Below are 9,534 nucleotides of genomic sequence, written 5' to 3'. Positions count from 1 at the left end.
ACTTTAGCATGGAACTGTTGTATGCTTCATTAGAAGGGGATATACTAGATATCAATTTTCTTCATTTTTAATGAACATTTTGTTTTATAATTGTTTTAGACATACAGAAAAGTTGCAAAGATAATATAGAAAGTTTTCATATATTCCACAACTAACTTCCTCTCCTATTAATATCTTATACTAGTAAGGAGAATCTGTTACAACATAAGAACAAATGCAGGTTAAGTAGAAGTCCACATTTTATTCAGTTCAGTTGCTCAGTCATGTCAGACTCATTGCAACCCCGAGAATTGCAGCACACCAGGCCTCCCTTGTCCATCACCAACACCTGGAGTTCACTCAGACTCACGTCCATTTAGTCGGTGATGCCATCCAGCCATCTCATCCTCTGTCGTCCCCTTCTCCTCCTGCCCCCAATCCCTCCCAGCATCAGAGTCTTTTCCAATGAGTCAACTCTTCGCATGAGGTGGCCAAAGTACTGGAGTTTCAGCTTTAGCATCATTCCTTCAAAAGAGCACCCAAGACTGATCTCCTTTAGAATGGACTGGTTGGATCTCCTTGCAGTCCAAGGGACTCTCAAGAGTCTTCTCCAACACCACACTTCAAACGCATCAATTCTTCGGTGCTCAGCTTTCTTCACAGTCCAACTCTCACATCCATATATGACCACTGGAAAAACCATAGCCTTGACTAGACGGACCTTTGTTGGCAAAGTAATGTCTCTGCTTTTTAATATGCTGTCTAGGTTGGTCATAACTTTCCTTCCAAGGAGTAAACGTCTTTTAATTTCATGGCTGCAGTCACCATCTGCAGTGATTTTGGAGCCCCCCAAAATAAAGTCTGACACTGTTTCCACTGTTTCCCCATCTATTTCCCACGAAGTGATGGGACCAAATTTCCTTACCTTTTACTAAATGTCTGCTATCCTAGGATCTTATCATATCACATTTAATCTTCATGTCTCTTTAAGATCTTAGTAGCTGTTACAGTTTCTTAAGCTTTTTCTTATTTTTAGTGACCTTGACAATTTTTAGGAGTACTAATCAGGTGTTTTATAGAACACTCCTTATTTGTCATTTTCCTGATGCTTTTCTCATGGTTATATATGTGCTGTGTTACAGATCAGGGGGAAGTCCACAGAGATAAGGTACCCTTCTCATTACAATCATATCATGATATGTACTTGTCATTGTGACTTATCTTCTCCCCCTTTCTCATACTGTACTCTTCCCCTGAAACTTTCTATTGCACTGTCCACACATAGGGAGGGGGAAATTGTGCTTCACTTTTTTGAGTTCAGAATATCTACATAAAATATCAATATTTGGGATTTCTCTGTACTGATTTCTGTTTGTTCTCCACAGGAGCTCTATTATTTGACATTTTAGTTAGACTCATATATTTTTACTACACAATAACAATATTAATAATAATAATATTATTGTATTTGTTAATATGCTTATAATTAATTATGATTATTAATATTAATAACCCATTGGCTTTAACCCATTAGCACATAGATGGTTTTAGCCTTCTCTTCTGGTTTGTCTGTATCCTTGCACTCCAATAGTGATGAAGTAAGTAAGTAAAGTCACTCAGTAGTGTCCGTCTCTTTGTGACCCCGTGGACTGCAGCCCACCAGGCTCCTCAGTCCATGGGATTCTCCAGGCAAGAATACTGGAGTGGGTTGCCATTTCCTTCTCCAGGGGATCTTCCCGACCCAGGGATCGAACCCAGGTCTCCCGAATTGGAGGCAGACGCTTTAACCTCTGAGCCACCAGGGAAGCACCGAGCTCTAATCATCTTCAGTGTATTTATTTAAATTTTAACCTTCAGGGTAAAATATGCAGTGGTTTCAGAATTGTTAAATTGTTCTCCCATGGGGCACAACTTTATCAATTAGAGTCGAGTCCTTATGTACAATTCCTTTTGTTTTGATCTTATCATTACTACTTATTTCCAAAAATACATGGGTCAATACATTCCCCAGTTCCCCTCAGTGAAATTATTTCATTCCTTTGAAATATGGTTAGCTACTTTTGTAACATTCTGAATTCTATCTTGGATTTCCCTACTCACCTATGCTTTCCTAATGATTTTTAAAATATTTTCATATATATGGCTTTATTCTTTGCACTATAAAGTTCTACATAGATAATGGTTTCACTGCTCTGAAGTATCCTCTGTACTTCACCTATTCACACCTCTCCCTTCCCAAAGCCCTTAGGAACCACTGACCTCTTTACCATTTCTAGGGTTTTGTTTTTTCCAGTATGTCAGCTAAATTGAATGCTGCAGTATGTAACTTTTTCAGATTGATTAATTTCACTTAGCAATGCACATTTAAGAATCATCTGTGTATTTGCATGGATTTTTAACACATCTCTTTTTTCACTGAATAGTTTACCATTGAATGTATGACTTTAACCACATTTGTGTAAGGATTCACCTCTTAAAAGTTGTTTGTGTCTGATTTTTGGCAATTATGAATAAATGAGTGCAAAATATTTATGTACATGTTTTTTCTGTAGACATAGATTTTAAAGCCAGTTAAATAAATTCCTTGGAGCCCAATCCCTGGATGATATTATGAGACTACATTTAGCTTTGTAATCAATTGCTTATCTGTATCTAAAGTGGTTATATCATTTTGCATTCCCAAAACAATGAATAAGAGTTTCTGTAGCTCTGCATTCTTGATAGCATTTGGTATGATCAATTTTTTGAAATTCAGCCATTATAATGTTTAGTCAAATCTCACTGCTGTTTTAATTTGTAATGCCAATGACAAATTACACTGAATATTTTATCATGTTTAGTGGCCACTAGCATACAATATGTTGAGATCATCTGCTTATAACATGTTGAGGTTATTTTTTTCAGATTTTCTTCACATTTTAAATGAATTTTTGCTTTTTATTAATTGAAATATAGTTGATTTACAATATTGTCTTAGTTTCAGGTGTACAGCAAAGTGATATATTTTTTTTCAGATTATTTTCCATTTTAGGTTATTGTAAGATATTGACTATTTTCCCCTGTGTACCATAGTACATCCTTGTTGCTTACCTATTTTATATATAGTAATGTATATATGCTATTATTGCATATCCTAATTTATCTTTCTCCCTTCCTTTTCCTCTTTGGTAACCATAAGCTTTTTCTATGTCTGTGAGTCCATTTCTGTTTTGTAAATGGATATATTTGTATTATTTTTAGACATGGTGATAAGTGATATTATATAATATTTATTTTTCTCTGATTTACTTAGCTCAGTATGGTATTCTCTAGGTCCATCCATGTTGCTGCAAATGGCAATGTTTCATTCTTTTTTATGGCTGAGTAATATTCCATTATAATACCACATCCTCTCTGTCATCCATATGTTGATGGCCAGTTAGTTTGTTTCCACATTTTGGCTATTGTAAACAGTGATGCTATAAACATTGGCATGCAATATAACTTTTTGAATTAAAATTTTCATATTTCTAGTTATATGTTCAGGAATGGAATTGTTGGATCGTATTGTAACTCCATTTTTAGTTTTATAAGGAACCTCCAAACTGTTTTCCACAGAGATTACACCAATTTACATTCCCACCCATAGTGTAGGAGGTTTCCCTTTTTCTCATACCCTGTGGTTTTGTTTTCTTATTGTTGAGCTTTAAGAATTCATTGTACATTTTGGATACAAATCCTCTATCAGATAAGTGATTTTAAAATATTTTCCCAGTCTTTTTACCCAAGTTCATTTATAAACTCAGTGAAATCCCAACCAAAAACCCAGCAAGATATTTTATAGGTAGTTGCTTACTCTTTCTGTATTCCATATTGCAGCAACCACCCACCTTTTATGTTAGAATCTTTGTAATAATTTATTGGGGTTTCCTTGGCGGTGCAGATGTTAAAGAATCTGCCTGCAATGCCTATTACCTCTAATCTCAATAACCTTCATGTCTTAAACAACGTGTCTTAAATATCTCCTACCTTTCATCTGCTGCTACTTTAAGCCACATCCCTAGTTTTTCTTGCTTTAACTTTTGTAAAGTGTCCTACTAAAGTACAGGGTGGCCGAATACACCACCTCAAAATGTGCCCCTTTGGGATAGGATTATTTTGAGCTAAAGGCATATGAAAACAGCAGGTATCAGAAAACCATTCTGACCTCCCCTTTTCCTCCTGAAAGCAGGAGATAAAACTCCCATGTGAAAAATGTTCTCTGTGTTTGAGGATGAAAGAAACATTCTTATCACCAGAGATAGGGAGTAGAAGCCATGAGAATTCTGTACAAGCAGATCTTGTTCAAATAATTCTTATCTTTCTTTAACCTCCCCATATATTTTAGGTACTTTTCAACAATTGCCTCCCTTTACTCAAACTAATGTAAAAGCATATAGGTTTGCCACTTCTTTGGAAGTTCATTTCCTTGTGAAAGGTCATGTGTCACTGAAAACTTAAATAACTTTGTCTGCTTTTTTTCCCATTAATCTCCCTCATGTCAATTTAATTTCAGACCTAGCTGAAGACCCTAACAGAGTAGAGGTAAAATTTTGCCTCTGCTGCAAAAATAATGGCTTTTAAGGCATCTCACAGTTAACATCTCTGTTATGTCTCTAGCCTATGTGTTCTACAGCTGGAGTGTGATTTTATTTCTCAGAGGGTAAAAAGGGAAACCCTCTTTATTATAGTTAAATTATTGTTATAGTTAAATTCAAATGAGTTATAGTGACTTTTAAAGATTTTAACTACTTAGCAGTCACTGATCTAAACTATGTGCATATTCCTCTGCATCCTACGTCTTCTAGTCATTCGTCTATTCCCTCACATCCTGAACCACTGCATGCTTTTTCTTAGCTTTATTTTGCCCATGGCCCCTCTTTAGCTTGTAATAGTTTCAATTTAGCTATGAAAATATCATTCTAACTGATCAATTGAACAATAGAAATTATCAATGAATATAAGGTTTGTATTGTGAAGAGACATCAGTTTTATTGCCAATGGTATAATGAATAGGCATTATCTTGGATTATATAGTGCTTTAATGAACAATGGAGAAAGAGAATTGAGTGGAACATCAATACATAGGTTCATAAGGATAATAATATTAAAGACTGTCATTAAATACCCTTATATCTTTGTATAATAACAGATATTAAAATGTAATATCCACCATTGAATTTCACACTTAAATATAGTGTACTTTGAAAAGGAACATATATGTGAGTACATAGAGGAAAAATTAAATTAACTTCAGGAAAAAAAAGCACACACAATGTTTGAAACATAAGGGAAATATTTTGGAAGTATCACTTCTCAAACAAATGACAAGTATCCACAGACAGCTTTCCTCTGAAGAGCTATAAAATAAGATCTTTAAAGAAGCCAAGTGGGTGGAGGGTTTAATTCCAGATTTCTTGGTAAGTAGAATAAAAAAAATGATGACTTGGGGTTTTTTCCCACTTCTGTGAATGTTTGCTAAACTTCACGTTATTGTGATCTCTGATATTTGCAAATATTGTGAAGACTGAGCAACAATGGAAAAGATGTATGTGTGTTTAGCCATACAAATACACACTATTGGTAAGTCCACTTAAACAAATTATAAGCTCTCAGTAAGCACCCCCCGCCCCCCGCAAAAAAAGGCGGGGCTTCCCAGTGGTGCCATTGGTAAAGAACCCACCTACCAATGCAGGAGATGCAAGAGAGGCAGGTTCAATTCTATGGCCTGAAAAATCCCCTGAAGAAGGAAATGGCAACTCACCCCAGTACTCTTGCCTGCAAAATTACATAGACACCGGGGCCTGGCAGGCTACAGTCCATGGGATGGCAGAGGGTCAGGCACAGCTGAGCACACACGTAAACCAAAGATAGTCTTAGAAATAAGAAGGAGCTCTTCCATGATTTGGGAAACAATAAATTGAATGTATTAAATTTCATAATATTTTACTACTATGCCGGCATACCACTCCCTTTGTAAAGGAAATTTATTAGATGAAGACATTTCCTAGTTAACAGGAAAAATAAGTAGTCCCTTTTACCTGGAATCTTCATGATAGCTTTTCATGCCACATTCTCAGTTTAGTTTTCTGCTATGAGACAGAAGTTCCACAGGAAAGGAAAAAACCAATCAAGTCACCAGGATTTATATAACCATGTGACTAAAGCACTTTATTGTACAGAATATATACTCTCATTTTGTTAGAGAAAAGTATACATGCTTTGTGCATTAAAGTAAATTATGACAAAGAATATTTGACTGGCAGAAGCTTCATAGATTAATTCAGCCACATAGTCCTAACCTATGGCATAAGAGCTGATGATACCCTGGTCCAGACATAATTCAGAGAGAGAGAGAGAGAGAAATTCACAAAGATTTTTGCCCTCTAATGTATGCAAACTTTACTAAAATCTCTCCTGTTTCTTCCTTCTGATTTCCACGGTACCTACCATGTGTGGCAAAGAAAATATAAAAGTGACAGAAGTGCTACATTCTCAAGACAAATGATAGCAAATGCTGATTAATTTGCATGATGATATCTTCTTTGTTGCCTTTTCTTTACAAGTTTTTTTGTTAGAGCACCTCATCTGAGAAACACAGCTCCTGTCTAGACGTTAGTCTCAGTTCCAGAGTCACTCTTAAAGCATGACTCTAGAGATGAGGATAAAATATGTAATCTTATTCTATTTGAAGTAAAAATCTGTGTCCTTCAAGACTTATTAGAGTTCAATATGTGTAATAAAACCTGAATTCTCTGGAATTTTTTGATGTTTGTCAAACATCACAAAAATGCCACAGATATGGGGAAAGAGTAGCTGGGTAACTCTCAAGGCAATAGGCAAGATTTAACCATGCTGGCTGCATGTTTTCCTTCATGATTTGAAAGTTTTCTTTTTAAACAAATCTTAAATGTATAAAGTTAAGGGCAATAGTAGGGGAAACTCATGCTAGAAATAAAGTGAATTGATTTGCTTAAAGTATCTTAGAGGTTCAGAAAAAGAAATGAAGTCTTCAAACAGCCTCATGCTCAGTTCAATCTTCTCATGCTTGGAATAGGTGAGCTGATATCTAACTCAGGGTCGTTGAAACTTTCACAGTAGATGTCTTATGAAACAACTTTAATGAAATGAGCTTGCCAGTCCACTCAAACGTGTGTAATAGCATTTTCCTTTGATCTTTAATTCATCTATTTCACTTCTTCCTGAGCTGATTTAAAGTAAAACTTTAATAGCTAGTTGCAAGCTCTTTGAGATAACTCTTCATTGTCTAATTTTGTATTCTCTGGAACTTATTGGCTTGCCTAAGAAGGAGCATAAGTGAGTAGAGATGTGGATGAAATTTGATCTGCCTTGAGATGATAACTGCAGGATTCACTGTAACCATAAATGTTTTATGATTCCATATAATAACAATAGAAAGGAATCAGGAATCCTAAAAATAGGAATATTTATCAAGTTACAGATATGTCTCACATGAACATAGATGCTTCATATGCAAAATCCAGTATTTGATTTTAGATTGCTACTATCATTGAGATTAACCAAATTTCTGCCATTAAATTTTTTCTTTTTATAAAGTAATACTCACCTGGAAGAGAGCATGGCAACCCAATCCAGTATTCTTGCCTGGAGAACCCCATGGACAGAGGAGAGTGGAAGGCTACAGTTTCACAGTCACAAAGGGTTGGACATACCTGAAGTGACTTAATATGCATGCAGTTTATGATACAGAAGAATAATAGTGATATAAAATATTACTTAAATATAGATATGTATTTTAACAAAAGTGTAATGTAAAAAGTGAAAGTGAAGTCACTCAGTTGTGTCCAATTCTGTGCAAACCCATAGATGGCAGCCCACCAGGCTCCTCCATCCCTGGGATTCTCCAGGCAAGAATACTGGAGTGGGTTGCCATTTCCTTCTCCAGGCTTTGCTCATAATGAATAGTTAATTCCTTTCAATTGTTGAGTATAAAGATATGATTTATAGAATAGAATAGAAAAATAAGGTCTCAGAGAGACCATGAATGCATGATACTATTAGAATTTACTATAATAAGGACAAATAAAATATAAAATTATTGGGTAAATATATAGGATCATAACTAAAACAAAGAAAATTTTAATATTGTAATAACTTCATATGCTGTGTAATATATTTGTTGTTCAGTTGCTCAGTTGTGTCTGACTACAGCATGCCAGGATTCCCTGTCCTTCACCATCTCCTGGTGCTTGCTCAGACTCATGTCCATTGAGTCAGTGATGCCATCCAACCATCTCTTCTTCTATTGTCCCTTTCTCTTCCTGCCTTCAATCTTTCTGAGCATCAGGGTCTTTTCTACTGAGATGGTTCTTCACATCAGGTGGCCAAAGTATTGGAGATACAGTTTCAGCATGTCTTTCCTAAGAATATTCAGGATTGATTTCCTTTAGGACTAACTGGTTTGATCTCCTTGCATTCCAAGGAACTCTCAAGAGTCTTCTCTAACACCACAGTTCAAAACTATCAATTCTTTGATGTTCAGGCTTCTTTATGGTCCAGGTGTCACATCCATACATGACTACTGGAAAAACTATAGATTTGTCTAGACTGACCTTTGTCGATAAAGTTATATCTCTGCTTTTTAACATGATGTCTAGGCTGAGTTGGCAACTGGATGGAGAAGGCAATGGCAACCCACTCCAGTACTCTTGCCAAAAAGGTCCCATGGATGGAGGAGCCTGGTAGGCTGCAGTCCACGGGATTGCTAGGAGTCGGACAGGACTGAGCGACTTCACTTTCACTTTTCACTTTCATGCATTGGAGAAGGAAATGGCAACCCACTTCAGTATTCTTGCCTGGAGAATCCCAGGGATGGGAGAGCCGGGTGGGCTGCCATCTATGGGGTCGCACAGAGTCGGACATGACTGAAGCAACTTAGCAGCAGCAGGTTGGTCTTAGCTTCTCTTCCAGGGAGCAAGCGTCTTTTAATTTCATGGCTGCAGTCACCATTAACAGTGATTTTGGAGCCCAGGAAATTATGGCATCCGGTCCCATCACTTCATGGGAAATAGAGAAACAGTGGAAACAGTGTCAGACTTTATTTCTTGGGGCTCCAAAATCACTGCAGATGGTGACTGCAGCCATGAAATTAAAAGATGCTTATTCCTTGGAATAAAAGTTATGACCAACCTAGATAGCATATTCAAAAGCAGAGACATTACTTTGCCGACTAAGGTCCGTCTAGTCAAGGCTATGGCTTTTCCTGTGGTCATGTATGGATATGAGAGTTGGACTTTGAAGAAGGCTGAGCCCCGAAGAATTGATGCTTTTGAAGTGTGGTGTTGGAGAAGACTCTTGAGAGTCCCTTGGACTGCAAGGAGATCCAACCAGTCCATTCTGAAGGAGATCAGCCCTGAGATTTCTTTGGAAGGACTGATGCTAAAGCTGAACTCCAATACTTTGGCCACTTCATGCGAAGAGTTGACTCATTGGAAAAGACTCTGATGCTGAGAGGGATTGGGGGCAGGAGGAGAAGGGGACGACAGAGGATGAGAT

This window comes from Oryx dammah, unplaced genomic scaffold (genome assembly GCF_014754425.2).
Source record: "Oryx dammah isolate SB20612 unplaced genomic scaffold, SCBI_Odam_1.1 HiC_scaffold_16, whole genome shotgun sequence".
Taxonomy (NCBI): Eukaryota; Metazoa; Chordata; class Mammalia; order Artiodactyla; family Bovidae; genus Oryx; species Oryx dammah.
This window is presented reverse-complemented; position numbering follows the sequence as displayed.